The sequence below is a fragment of the Rhinatrema bivittatum genome, chromosome 1, assembly GCF_901001135.1.
Source record: "Rhinatrema bivittatum chromosome 1, aRhiBiv1.1, whole genome shotgun sequence".
NCBI classification, from domain to species: domain Eukaryota; kingdom Metazoa; phylum Chordata; class Amphibia; order Gymnophiona; family Rhinatrematidae; genus Rhinatrema; species Rhinatrema bivittatum.
Window position 1 is genome coordinate 521,324,309 of NC_042615.1, and position 14,184 is coordinate 521,338,492.

At 43.6% G+C, this 14,184-nt stretch overlaps 1 protein-coding gene across 2 annotated transcripts in view; it reads left to right on the top strand.

Moving 5' to 3' along the window:
* Positions 1–4,634: 4,634 nt before the first annotated feature.
* Positions 4,635–14,184, top strand: part of APBA1 (amyloid beta precursor protein binding family A member 1) — a 269,347-nt gene continuing 259,797 nt past the window's right edge. For both annotated transcript variants that reach the window (XM_029612798.1, XM_029612808.1), the window contains exon 1: positions 4,635–4,772. The gene's annotated coding sequence lies outside the window, so the exon portion shown is untranslated. The remainder of the gene's footprint in view (positions 4,773–14,184) is intronic.

Below are 14,184 nucleotides of genomic sequence, written 5' to 3' on the forward strand. Positions count from 1 at the left end.
ATTGTCTCTGTTAGTTTTGGGCAATGTGCATCTCTGATATCCTCGCATTTCGCACAGGACTGGAAGAAATGCATTTCTGTTTCTGTTGGTCCGGTGTTGCTTTGCATATAGAGTCTGACTTCTTGGCGTCCCCAGTTCAGTTTTTGTCTGCATGTTTCTGTTTCCTTTATTCTATTTATTCAGTGAGGATACCTCCCCTTAGTCACACATGCAGAAATAGACTGACCCTTACCAAATACAGAATACCTTTGATCGCAGGCTAGAATGCGCAGAGAAAAACCAGTAGTTTGAGGTTTTTTTCTTTTTCTAGATATAAAAGTGCCGGTACTCAGACGCAGGGCAGTCCTTATGGGGAGAAGGCAGGGAGAAATCAGCAGAACTGTCCCCCCTCTCCCACAGCATCTCTGCTCCTTGAAACTGGCTGCAAGATTCAGTCTCTTCCCTGACAGCAGGAAGCATACAAGAGGCACGCATTTACCTGCTGCTGCTGCTGCCGCCTCTGCCACTGTCACGGCACGGGAAAGGACCAATGGGGGAAGGAGTTTGAAAGAGAGAAATGCACCAAAGTTGCTTTTTTCTCTCTCCGTCCCCTGACCTCCTCCCCCCCGCTGGTGCTTTTCTGAGCTTCAGAAAACTTTGTCATGACAGAATCTGTACATGTGTTGCCACGGTAATACAAAAAGTGGTTAAACAGAGAAAAAAAGAAGAAAACAACAGTGACTAAAATCACAGGGTACAGAATGGTTAACAGTAGGGACAGTTGGCAGGCTCTGGTGCCTTCTCGCTTAGGAGGCTGGTACCCCAGTTCTATTGGCCAGGGCCCTGGCAGGAAGCAGCCCTCTGCTTCCCGCTCCATCTCCTCCTGCAGAGAGAAGGAAGGGGAGGCCTGAAACTGGAGACAGAATAATGTGGTGAAGTGCTCCCTAGTCCAGCCCCTCCCCTTCTGTCATTTCCCAGTGGCTGACTGCAGAGGGAATTAAAGGTGCCCATACTAAGCCCCCTCAAGTACCAGCAGGAAAACAAAAAACTGAACTGGGAATCCCAAGAAGCCAGACTCTGTATGCACCAGAGAAACCGAAATGCATGTTCCGAAATGCAAAGATATCAGGGATGCACATTTCCCCAAAACTTATAAAGTCAGAGACTTCCCCACAAATGAATGAGCAGGAAGAGCTCTGTATAATCCTGGAGAAAGAGGTGAAATAGCAGCAAAATAGGTTATATCTTGCCATTGGGCCAGAATTGTAAGCTGACTAGGAACAATATGGAGCAGCACCAAAACCTGCGTATTGTCTTTGTTGTCCTTTGTGTACCCTGTAATTTTATTTTTTTCTGTTGTTACTATTTTGTAAATGTGTTTTCCCTTTTTTTTTTATTATAAATCACTTTTTGTATTACTTTGGGAACACATGTAGACTTGAAATGCCAATAAAGTCATCTGAGCTTGCTGTAGGTCCTGTATAGGGATCTGTAGCAGTCTGTTTGTCCATAAATGGGGGGGGGGGGGGGGCTATTCAGGGCAGGTGCAAGGGTATCAGGTGCCCTAGGTGATCCATATAGCCTTGTACCCCCCTCAACCTCTTAGCCCTGACCCCGACCTCCTCTGCCCCCAGCCTAGCCTAGCCCATGTACAATTAAAAATTATGTATATATAATAGATTTCACAACAGTCAACAGGGAAATGTGCAGAAAAATTCAATGTCCACACTTCTTTGATGCAGCAACTCCACAGTGCATTAATACAGAATTTATAGTACAAGAGGGTCCCCCGACACGGACCTGTGTTTCGCCACCAGGCTGCGTCGGGAGGGACGGGCAAGCAAAATCTTTGTTGTTCTGAATTCAGTTTCAAGCATTGGCGTCACTGGGAGAGCCAGTGCGTGCGTGCAGTAGTGCTCCTATTCTGCAATTTATATAATAGATTTTACATGAAAAAGGACATTCAAAGTACAGTTTTCTGAAGGAAAAATCTCACAGCATGTTTATTTAAAGGAACTACTGTGTGCCAACCAGAAAAACCTGCAAACACTTGGAACTCATATAGGGTTATTGTAAATGCATAGTGGGTGTGGGCTTGGCTCAGAAAGCTATGAATAAACTGAATTACAATATAGTAAACCTCCCATATCATAACAGCACTAACTGCCAGCATTGAAACAGTGACAACCCTGTAAATGAATAAGCAATACTGAAAATATTACACCTGGCTGTAAAACACCAATACAATTCCTATTAGAAAACAGAACAAGCTAAGCTACTGTAGATCCCTACATAGAAACTACACACTAGCAGAATACCTTACCTCTGTCACATATACAGAACACAGTCATATCCTCACCAAATACCAGAATAAAGAAACCATAAAATATCAATAGAAACATGCAGACAAAAACTGAAGTGGAAACCGCAACAAGCCGGACTCTGTATGTAGCACAACAGTGGAAGAACAGAAACATTACAATTTCTCATAAAATATCAAACAAAATCAAGGAATAAAAAAAATCAATAATAATAAAATCATGCTAACAAAAAGAAATATTTACAAAAAGAATAACAGCCAAAAATTAAAAACCCATTAAAAAAAAAAGTTCTGAATACCAAAAAAAATTAAAAAATATCTCATATCAAATAACACCCAATAATTTAAGCTAACAAGGATAAAAAGAATCCCCCACTTTCCATGCCTGGGAACTTTTGATTTCTAGATGCCCCGAGATTGTCAGGATTAGTGAATGGGAAGGAGAGGGGGCGTTGCGCACAAACATCCTCCTCTCTCCCACACATGCATGTGCTTTCTCACATACACACACCCCCAACTCCCTCTCTTTCATACTCCCACATATGCACACATTCCAACTCCCTCTCTCTCTGTCTCCACACACACACACACACACACACCCCAACTCCTTCTCTCTCACTTCCACATATACGGATTCCCTTCTCTTTCTCTATCACTCTCACACACAACCTCACAGATGCCACCCCCCTCTCATATGCAAACACACACACAACCTCACAGATTCTCTCCTCACTCCTCCTCCACACAACTTCTCAGGCTCTCTCTCTTCATCCCTCCCCCCAACTCTCTCTGACTCACATACAAGCACACTGGCTCTCTTACTCATTCTCTTTCACTACCACACACACCCACAACCTTACTGGTTCCCTCTCTCTCACTCTCACAGACATACCAGTTCCCACTTGCTTCCCTCATATGCAAACCTATAGGCTCACTCTCTCACACATACACACAAACAGCCTCCTTTGCTCTCTCAGTCCAAGCCTCTCTCCTGTCTTTGTCTGGGGCTGGGATGGGCTCTTCCCATAGCCCTCCCGGGCCTTTCTCCATCTCCGCCTGCAGTCTTCCTGGGCCTTTCTCTTTCATGTTTTCACCCACAGCCCTCACTTCTTGTTGTCTTCATCTGCTAGTGGGATGAAGTCTGCCCGTGACCATTTCAGGCTTTTCTCCATCTTTGGCTGTGGGCAGGATAAACTCTACCCATAACCCTCCCAAGCCTTTCTCTTCTTCGTCATTGGCCTCTCACTATCTTTGGCCAAGGGCTCACAGGGATGATTTTCCCATCCCCTAAGGGTCGGCGCGTAAGGCAACTGCCTGACTTGTTTATTGGAAGCAGTAGCCCTGGGAATATTGGTCGTCTGGGGTCCGGTGTAATATTTGCACTGCTGCCATTTCATAGTTAGGGTTATTCCTGTGCGAGTCCAGGGATTTAAGAACATAAGTGCTATGCTGAATCAAACCAAGGTCTGTCAAACTCAGCATCCTATCTCCAATAGTGGCCTGTTTGGGTCACAAGCACCTGATAGACCCCAAAGAGCAGATCTATTTATTGTTGCTCTTCTGGTATGGTGGGTTTGCTCCATAGGTGCTGAGGGGTTTTTTTTTGTTTTTTTTTGCAGGGTTTGTGCCTGGTAGAGGAGGGATTTCTTCATTACAGTTCATTTTGTGGTTTTAAGTCAAGAGCATTATTTTGATGGTTCAGAATCAGCTTAACAGGGGCGGACTGACAGTGAACTGGGTCCCCAGGCAATAAGGATCATTGGCCCCTAACCAGACATCTGAGGCTAGTGTGGGCTCTTGGGCACTGCCCTATTGCATGAATGGTCAGTCTGCCCCTGTACCATAATAACAATTGCTGGAGCAGAGGCCACCGTCTTCACCCTCCTTAAGGGGCAGAAATCTTTTTCTTACAGCTAGCAGTGGAAACTATATTCTTCCTCAAATGGAGCCCTGCACAGGAAAGAGCTGGCTGTCTGTGTTCAAGAGAGGTGGGCAGTGGGTGAAGGCCAGCAATGGTCCCTCTAATTTTTTTTTTTTTTGGGGGGGGGGGGGGAGGGCAGTGTGCCCTCCCAACTTATTATGTACAAATGTATGCAGTGTTCTTTGAAACACCAGCCTATTTTCCCTTTCTTGTGGTGCTCTGTTTTCCTGTGTGCCGCCCACACGTGCACAGCTTATAGGGAACATGGGAGGAGAAGAAGAAGCCGCCTCCCTCAGTGGCTGACTGCGTGAGGGAGAGGCAGGCAGGGAGTGCTCAGGATGGAGCCCGCTCTTTCAGTGGCTGTGCATGCAGGAGAGGAGGGCAGGGAACTCCTGATGTCACCGCAGGGAGGTGGGGCTCCGTGCACAGTCCAGGCTGGGGGAGGAGGAAGATGGTGGAACCGGAGGTGGGAGCTGCTGGCGTGAAGGCTGAGCTCTTCCTCTTCTGCTGCCACCGTTGCACTTATTAAGCAAGCTCGGCCCTAGTAAGCAGGTAGGTGCAGCTGTGGCCGTCCGCCCCGCAGTGACCTGCGGCGAGCCGAAGGACTTTGTGAAGCAAATGAATGAATCCGCTTACCGAGAATGGTAGATGCTCAGTCAGGGATCCGACTGGGGGATTCGTTGCCTGTGAAGGAGGAAGGGCCCGGGTAACAGCTGCTGGCAGGTAGCGAAAGAGACGATCGCATGCAGCCAGGGAGGAGGATGTGCGGACTGCGGAGAGCAGCCGCTCGCTGGTGGGAAGTGTGCGCTGCTCATGACAGCTCTGGATGTGGACCAGGCTTACATTGCAGTGAAAGGCAGTGGATATTGGTGCCACCCTAGTCTATCGGGAATAACATTTAAAAATAAATGTAACAAATCAAGGGCATTGCAAAGCTCGAAACCTCCATTCTTTCGAGGTGTGATCGAAGTGCGTTGTTACATCTTTTTTTTTTCTTCTCTGAATTGAGCTGAGCTGTAGAAAAGACAAGGATGGTGGGTGTATGTGTGTGTGTAACGTGCAAGCACATGGCAGCGGGGATTGTTTTTACAGAACGTTCAGCGTCATCCGGCAGCCTTGGGGCCTCTGACCTCACAATCTGCATCCACAATGAACGGGTGGGTGGCCCGTGGGCCGCATCAGCCGCTTCCATAGGGCACCGCAATACCTGCGGCTGCCCAGGAGCAGCGGCCAATACCCCTCAGCGCATGTGCGCGAGACTCGCCTCTTGCTGCCATCCTGCTCCTTTCCCTAATTAATGGAAGCCCGCCTTGATGGTGTTTTGTTTGGTTTTTTTTTTTGCAATCTAATACAATATAAGTGTTTGGCTTTACCGTTCTGTTATGGTGTGTATATATATATATATATATTTTTTTTTTTTATTCGTAGCAAATCCATCTGTTTTCTGTATGCCATTAATAGTGCTTCCCAAGGGGGATTAGACCCGTACCGGGCATATTCCTTGGAGCTTGTTTTGCTGTAATCTGGAGATCTACATTTTACGATGCTTGTGGGTGCCACGCTGAGGGTTCTTTTTGACACCTTGTCATATAAAGGCTTTCCCGAATAGAATAGTTTTTGCTTGAGAAATTTCAGTACTGCCATCTTTTACATTGATCAACCTGGGCATGCCCCTTTGCACTTGTTACTGACCGTCGGGATCAGAACAGGCTGGAAAGCATGACGTTTTTGCCCGCCTGCATGGTAACTATAAAATAATAGACAAAACCGGCATATGGTGGTATTTGCTTTTGTCAAGTGTGCACACTGCTTCATACCCTTCGAATGATAAATAAGAATAAATCACTCAGAGCATTGTTGACATAACTTAAGATGTTTGAGAGGCTTCTAGCTAAACTCTGTTGAAATTGCTTGTTGTCAAAATATTTAAATTCAGCTGCTATGCTGTAGAAAATTTGCTTCCTCAGTGCCTGTTATGCCCTCTAAGTGCTGCACACTACATTCAGATTACTGTGGTGAGAAAAGAAATATTGGCATACAATAATGGAAAGGGAATGGGGGTTTTAAACTTTACATTTTTTAATGCTGATTCTTCAGAGTTAATTCATTGTTCTGTAATAATACAACTACAGTTTTCTAATCATGAGGATATGGATATATTACAGTTTTTTAATGATAGCGTCATATTAATGAAACAGGTTGCATTATTTTGTCTTTTTCTAACTCCTTCTTCCCTTGCATTTCAGAACTTTTGTATAAAATACATTTTTTTTTACTCTGTAAATTTTTGAGGAAAAAAATGATTAGTTTGTCACTGTTACTGTCTGATGGATGTGAGTCCTCAGAAGTCAGAGCAATAAGAAAATTAAATAGTACAAGATGCGCCACGTAATTAGGACAGTGCTTAATGGAGATCCAGTAGGGAACTCCATGCTTGAATTAGGTACCTGACTAGATGATCACTTTTAGACATCAGATGGTGAGCGAGTACCTTACCTTTTTTTTTTCTTAGAGTGGGCTCTACTGCTGCTGGGAACATCTGATTCATGCTTGCAGAAAGAGAGCAATGTTGCTAGTAAGCCCTCCCTGCCGAAGGACATGGAGGAGCTTTGCAACGTCATCTTTGCTCTTTTGGAGCCGGAAAAAAAAAATGGAAGCTTTCAGCAGTAGTAATGAGCCCTCCTTAAGGTAAGCAAGCTCTCCTTCCAGCTGGGCCAGAAACTTCTTTTTCAGCCTTGTGCTTCCGTCGGGCTGGGTAAGGCAAGCTGCATTGACTTCTGAGCCTAGAGTTCCTCTGTAATTTAGTCTGGTTTTGTCTTAAATTGTGTCAGGATTCCTGTACGTCATTACTAAAGGGAAGCTCAGAAATGTGACTTAGAGGTCTGTATAGTTTCCATTACTATTCGATAGACGTTGGATATTGTACACTGTTTATATGATTTATTTTATTTATTTAGGTTTTTTATATACCGGCATTCATGAACAAGTCACATCATGCTGGTTTTACATAGAAACAAGGGGTGCATAGAACAGTAGAACTAAACTGGTGCAAAGGGGGAAGCAGTTACAAAAAACCAGGGGTAGAATAACTGGGAGAGAGAAAAAAGAGGAACAATGGGGAGTAAAAGAATTGTATGGGGATAAGATAAAATAAATAACTTAATGAATATTTACAGAACCAAATGGTAACATTGTTATGGGAGTTGAAGGAGGTTATGATACAAGCATTATTTTGATTTTTGGATATTGTATATTTCCTGAGCACTATTCTATACTTGTTGGAATCCATTGGCCTGTGTAGCCTGCATGTCATCGACTCCTTTACCCAGAAACGAAATTACAATTGGCGTTTTATATTGTTTGATGATCCCGTATTTGTGATGTTTCTCTTGCCAGTACAGTTTTGAGTGTTGTCTAAAGTTATTTTATAAATATAACAATCTTGGATGATATCTGCACGCACAAATTGTTGTTGAATTCGCTGCTCACATATCTTTATTATGACTGCAAAGCTTCATATCCCTGAAGAAGCCTGGTTGGGTGAAATGAGGGTCCCTTGTCAGATTCGGATTCAAGTTGTGAATATAGCTGTAGTGGATTTGCTGTGGACACATTTGTTAATACATCAAGCCAGGAGGTTTTGAGTTCATGAAAGTGAGACCTGTGTTTCCAATTCATGGATTCAGATTCAAGTTGTGAATATAGTTGTAGTGGATTTTGCCGTGGATGCATCTGTTAATACATCAAGTCGGGAGACCTGTGGTTCCAATCCATTGGAACATATACTAATTTGGATAGTTGTGAACATACCGATTGATTTAGTTGTGAATATATTTGTTGTCACATCGAGTGGGAATGTTTTGAATTTATGGAAGTGTGTTTGGCGTCTTCAATTTATTGGATCATTTATCAATCGGGAATTGTGTTTTTGAGAGTATATTTGGTATGAGTGAATATTTTAAGAGTGTTTTATATGATTATATTTGGTATGAGTGTATATATGAGTGTTTTAGAGTGTGTGTAAGAGGGGAAGTTTGTATGAGTGGAATTTTTTTAAGTATTGGTGTAGTATGTGTTATAAAATGGTAAATGGTAAGAACTGTCATGAATGTTTTATGACATTAGTATTTGATAGATGTTGGATATTGTACACTGTTTATATGATGCAAGCATTGTTTTGATTTTGGATATTGTATATTTCCTGAGCACTATTACATACTTGTTGTAATAAACATTTTCGATATTGTTTGTATTATTTTTGTATTGTTTTATTACATTGTGTCTCTCTCATGTAACATATATCTGTAGCCATGAGCCTTCCTTTGCAAGTAGCCAGTGACTTTTTTTTTTTCTTCCCAGTTTTCATATCCTCTGGGCCCAGCTTACTTTCTAATCCAGTCATGGCAACGTCAGTCCTCGGGCTCCTGAGATCATGGGCCCTAAATCCGGTCACTGCACGACAGTGGTGTGTGATGACTTACGCTTCCTCCCATCCAAGGCCAACCTCTTGGGGGGAGCGGGGACCTGACCAGGGGATTGAATCCAGGTCCTTTCATAGGGCAGTACCCAACACTGCCACTGAGCTAGCCCTGGTTTGTCGGTTTCTTATCATTTCCAAGTTAAATGCAGCAGGAAGAATGTGTTTCATCTACCTGAGGAATGCTCCTCTTGTGTTTCTTCACGTCTTGCTGTTTGCATCTCCTCTGCTTAAAAAAAAACCCAACCAAAAAACAAATGTAGGCAGGGAAGGTAAAAGATGGAGTCAGGAAGTGGAAATCATTGGTTATTCATAACATTATCATGGATTTTCTGAGACTGAGAGCCCTGACCCAAAAAAAAAAAAAGTAAATTCCTCCCTCCCCCTCACCTATTTTGACAAAGAAAGAAATGCTGAAAAAAAATCAATATTTTTATTTGAAGGAAATAAAAAAAAAAAAAAAAAAGACTGTCGGTAATGGGCATTCAGGGATGCATTTTCAATGCTTTGATCTGTGGCTTTATGTTTTCTTTTTTTAATTGGAACCCCTGCTGCTTTTACTGCTCAGAAGGGCTCTGGAAAGGTGAATTGCTGTGGAGATTCGTGCTCATTTTTCCTTTCCACTCCTGGAGCATCTTACCTAGGCCAGGGACTAAAGCACCCAGGAGCACTTTTTGCATTTGTGCACACACACAGAGCAGGGTTGGTTTTATGTAGTGCCTGCCGCGTCAGGGATGAGGATCTAGTCCTACATTCCAGCGCACCTCCCACACTGGGTGGTGGGACAGCATGCAACTCCCCCCCCCCCCCCCCCCCCACTCCCGGGCCAGGGCAAGACTGCCACTGCAGTCCAGGGAGGAAGGAGGGAAAGGGCCACAGGCTGGGGCAGCAGGTGGCTTGCACAAGGGTTAGGTAGCCAGGAGGTAGCACAGCGGTGATGGTCGAGCAGCCCATCCGCACTGCCAGTAATGGCTATGGGGAGGACAGAGTCAAGCAGCTAGGCAGTAGCCTTCAACTATTTTTGGGGGGAAGTGGGGTTTTTCCCAAACATATGAGTGATCATTATTGTTTTTAGAAACACAAGAGAGGGAAGAGGATTTGATTTCCCTCATCAGTGTTTGCTACGTTATCCATTTAGAAGGTTTTCAAATAGGATTTTTCTCCACTTTTCAGAGCCATGTGATGCTTTGGAGTTAAACGGGATGCATTGGTTAATACAAATTTCTGGCATCCGTGTGTGTGTGTTTGTTCCCCCCCCCCCAAAAAAAAATTCAGCCATATCAGAAACTCTGAATGACGTTTGATGCTCTCCAAACATTTTCCATTCACTGCTCACTTTTGGGCTAGTAATAAATACAGGATATGCTGACCATGGAGTTTTAAATTAAAATAGCTCGCACGGTTGTTTTTGTACTTTAGATTATTCTGACCGAATAGCCACAGCAGGGTTTGATCTTGTGACCTTTTCACTTTTTCTCAGCCCCTCCCCCCACAAGTCATCCAGAACCCATAGGTTTAGGAGTCCAAGATGTCTGGATTAATTGTTGGGAAGAAAGTTGTAGAAAACATCATCATCTGTCAGTCTCTCAGAAACGTGAAGGCCTTTCTCTCACCAGTGATATTTCTCCCCTGAGCTCCGGCTTGGCCTTGGACCAGTTATCACATTGTAATTGTGTTATTTATTTTGTAGTTCCTTATGAAGAAGGGACGTGCTAAATAATAAGCAGCTCCAGGAAATCTGGTTGATGTGAATAAATGTAGTCTTTTTTTTTGGCTAGTAGTTCCTCGTTACTCCTTCCAGCTCAGCTGGAACCGGTACTGGAATCCCTCCATTCTGAGTCTTTCTTTAGAACCATCTGGCATTTCTTCCCCAGTTTTCAATAAATACCCCTACACACACTGTTTCTCATCTGGTCATGATCTAGTGAATGAGGGCAGATAAAGATCAAAAATGGTTCGTCTAGTCTGCCCAGTTGAGATTTGTGTGCACCACAGGCAATCCCACACCAGCTCCTCCCCACCTCTTCTACTCCTCCTCCACATCCACCCCCAATCATGCCCCAAAATTTGTTAGTGATGGCCTCCACCATCTCCGCTAGCAGGACCATTTCAGGCCATGTCACTCTCAACCCTGACTCTGCTTCCTACAAGCCAACACCCAGGCCCCTTTCCATGTTAAACTCTGACCTCCCTGTGCCCGTTGAAGTTTAGGTTTAACTGTGGTCCCTCCGTGCAGGTGCCCAGGTCCTCCTGGAGGTCCAACGCAATCGTACTAATGCTGTTTAGGATTGCAGCCACCGCTCCTTGCAGGTTACCCCCCACTGCCTTCTAAAAAGCCCAGTGCCAAAGTTTGTGTTCGGTCTGGGATCGCTGTTCTGTGCAGGTTATCCTAGTGCTGTCTTGAAAGCACACTGCAGTTGTGGGTTGCACTTGCTGCTTTGTGCAAGTTACCCAGTTCTTCATTCCCATCATCCTGTCACGGCAGTGGTGTTAAGGGCGGGAGGCATCACCAGGAGCTCTGGATTTTGGGCTCTAAATCCAGCCAACAGGTTGCTTGCCCGCGTTTGGTGATTATGGCTCCCTCTCCTCCCCCTTCAGGGGCTATGAGTGCCACTTCTGCAGCATTCCTCAGCCTTTGGGGGCGTGGATGACCTGATCTGCAGACTGAACGGGGGGGAGGGGGACACACCTTCCACCTGGCAGCCAAGAAATGATTTTGATGATCTTGGAGTACTTTTTTTTCTTAAGTAAGATTATGTACAACACATTATTGTGAATTTATGGGGCAAGGCAGGACAATGGAGGAATACCAAGTAGTGGAATAATACTAAGGAGGGTAATAATGTTGCTGGTAGTTTACCAGTGGGGGAAAGAGTTTTGTTTTTTTCCTTGAGCTAATTTTTAATGTTGTGGCCTGGAGGTTTTCTCATGCTCCTGAAGGAGAAGTTCATAAACTGCTATCAATCAGCAGGAAATGGCCACTGCTTGTTGCTGGCATTAGTAGCATGGGATCTGTTTAATGTTTGGGTACTAACTGATACATGAAGAACAAATGTAAAGAGAGATTTGTAAAAAAAACAAACCTCTACACACTGAACAAAATGTGAAATTTGTTATATTAATTTATTTTCTGTGCTTCACATCTTTTGCTCTAGATCCTTAGTTCAGCCGGTTCTCAACCCTTGCCCAGCTGCTCCCCTTGCCCCAGCGAAATAGGAACTCATCTTCCGCCCGGGCTTAAAATGCCGATAGTCCTGGCAGAACGCGGCAGGAGAGCTGGAGTCAGTGGCACCAGCGTGGTCTCTTCTTCCTGCCCCCCCTCCCCCCCGCCCCGTGGCCTGGAAGAGGACGTGATTAGCAGTGGCCATGCGCGCGGGAAGAAGAGAGAGAGTGAAAGCATATGTGTTTGAGATCCTGTGTTTGTATGTGTGAGACAACATGTGAGTGATTGAGAGCCTGTATGTGTGTGTGATTGGAAACCTGTTTGTGTGAAAGAGAGTATATGTGTGTGTGTGTGTGTGATTGAGAGCCTGTGTGTGAGAGAGATAGCATGAATGTAAGTGTATGGTTGAGAACCTGTATGTGTAAGTGAGAGAGATCATTTGTATGTATGATTAAGAGCCAGTGTGTATAAGTAAGAGAGAGAGCATGTGTGTCTGTATGTGATTGAGAGATGGTATAGGTGAGAGAGCATGTAAATATGTGATTGAAAGCATGGGTGTGAATGAGAGTATGTGTGTTGTAAGTGTGAAAAGACAGACAGCATGTGTGCAAATGTGTGATTAAGAGCCTATGTAAGTGAGAGAGAAAAAGCATGTGTATATGTGTGTGATTGAGAGCCAGTGTGAGAGAGAGAAGAAAGTTGCAAGCAACCATCCCGCCTCCTGCTAATTCAAAACAATCTCAGGGCACCTGGATATCAAATGTTCCCAGGTATGCAGAGCAAAGCATTTTTTTAGCCTTATTATTTTTTCATTATTGGGTCTTTGTGTCTGCTATTTTGAAATATTTTATAGGTATCTAGAAATGTTTTATATAAGTTTTTAATTATTGGATATTCCATTCATCAGCTGTTTTGAAATAATCTGTTCTTTTTGTTAGTATAGTTTTACTGCTATTGATTTTATATTTCTTGATTTGTTTTATGAGGACTGGTGACATTTCTCTTTTTCCTTTGTTACACTGCATACAGTCTCTTTGGACTGTTGTGGTTTCCAGTTCAGTTTTTGTCTGCATGTTTCTATTTATGCTTTATGGTCTCTTTATTATTTGTTAGGTGAGGGTCTGCACATGTGATTGAGGTGAGGTATTCTGCCGGCATGTAGTTTCTGTGTAGGGCTCTATAGCAGCCTGGCTTGGTCCGTTTTCCTAATAGGAGGTGTATTGGTGTTTTAAGGCCTAATATTTTCAGTTTTTCCTTGTAAGGTGGTTACTGTTTGAGTGCCAGAAATTGAATCTGTTTTGGTATGGGATGTTTACTATTTATGCAGTTTCTGTTCAGATAGAGTACTTATCTTTCCCTTGTGTCATTCTTAACAATAAAAATAATACTGGGTCTTTATTTTTTATTTCTGCTGTGAATTGTAATGAGCAGTGTCTCACACAATTGAACATGGTCTGTCAGGTGTTAATATGTAGTGGAACATTTCATTTGATAGATGTTAACATCTGTTGATGAATACTAACCCTGTACCCTGTTGTTACATGCTGATGTATAGCTATGAATGTTATTTTTGTAAACCGTTGTGATCTTTACATGGAACAATGGTATATAAATAAATAAAATACTTGCCAGGTAATTTAGACTTGGATTGCCCACTGTTGGAAACAGGGTACTGGGCTTGATGGACTCCTGGTCTGACCCAGTATGGCATCTCTTATGTTCCTTTGGGCTTCTAGTATGGTCAGACTTGGCCCCTACTGGGTGCTATGGTGCCATGAGTCTAAATTGATTATTACTTAAAGGTTCCCACTCTCTTGGAGATTAAGTACATCTTCTTTTTACATTTAATTAGAGGACAGAGGCAACAATCACGGCCCCTGTCTGGGGAATAATGGGTTGAGAGTAGCAGCCCTTGCTCAACAGCGACTCCTAGTGGCTGGACGCCGATGCTCGTGCACTGGGTTTAAGAGGGTGCTAGCGGAGTATAAGGTATGCAAGACTGAAGGAGGGCATAGGTGTTTCAGCTCGCAGAGGTATAGAGACTTAAAATAACTCTGTTGCGAATTCTTATTTTGCCTTTTGTATAATGTTATAGACAAAAGTGGGAAAAAATATGATAGTCAAGGTATATGGACTATTGGATTATGAAACGTTGTTCCTCCTGGAGCTTTCGCTGAGTCCATTAGTGTGCACAGTTGGGCCACTTTACATTGCTGCAGTGTTTTCAAATCAGATGGAAAAATGGACCTAAAATGTAACATTTTAAGGCAGCAATAAATTACAAAAATTGAGAACCCCAAAATTAAGCATAGATCTCCTTTTTT